The sequence below is a fragment of the Eimeria mitis genome, genomic scaffold (assembly GCF_000499745.2).
Source record: "Eimeria mitis Houghton genomic scaffold, Emh_scaff59, whole genome shotgun sequence".
Classification (NCBI taxonomy): domain Eukaryota; phylum Apicomplexa; class Conoidasida; order Eucoccidiorida; family Eimeriidae; genus Eimeria; species Eimeria mitis.
The window spans coordinates 42751-43225 of NW_013574135.1; the positions used below are offsets into that span (position 1 = coordinate 42751).

At 58.9% G+C, this 475-nt stretch overlaps 1 protein-coding gene across 1 annotated transcript in view; it reads left to right on the plus strand.

The window, feature by feature from the left end:
• EMH_0056120 (Polyphosphoinositide phosphatase, related) overlaps positions 1 to 475 on the plus strand; it is a gene marked incomplete at both ends in the record, with an annotated part of 8274 nt that overhangs the window by 5849 nt on the left and 1950 nt on the right.

Consider the following 475-nt stretch of genomic DNA (forward strand, 5'->3'; position numbering starts at 1 on the left):
AGTTTGGGGTGTACGCACACCTGATGAGATCAGAAGGAGCAGCGGCTTGCACTGCTGCTGCTGCTGCTGCTGCGCCTGGTGGTGGTGCTGCTGCTCGTGCTGCTGCTGCAGCTGCTCGGGATGCTTCTCTGGTGCTTGTACACAGATAGCAGTGGAGCTGGTGCGGCTGTCGCTTCTGTTGCTGCTTCTGCTGCTGCTTCTGTTGCTGCTTCTGCTGCTGCTTCTGCTGCTGCTTCTGCTGCTGGACCTTCTGCTGCTACCCCTACCCAACCCACTGGTCCGGCGCAAGACGGGTGAAGGCAATGCTGTTGCTGCTGCTGTTGTTGCTGCTGCTGCTGTTGCTGCTGCTGCTGTTGCTGCAGCTTCCTCGAGCCATCTTTCTCCCCGAAGGACTGGTGGGTGCTGCCGCTGCAGCGATTCTTTAACGGCATGAAAGCAGCTCTAACCCTTCAACACTGCAGCAGCAGCAGCAGCT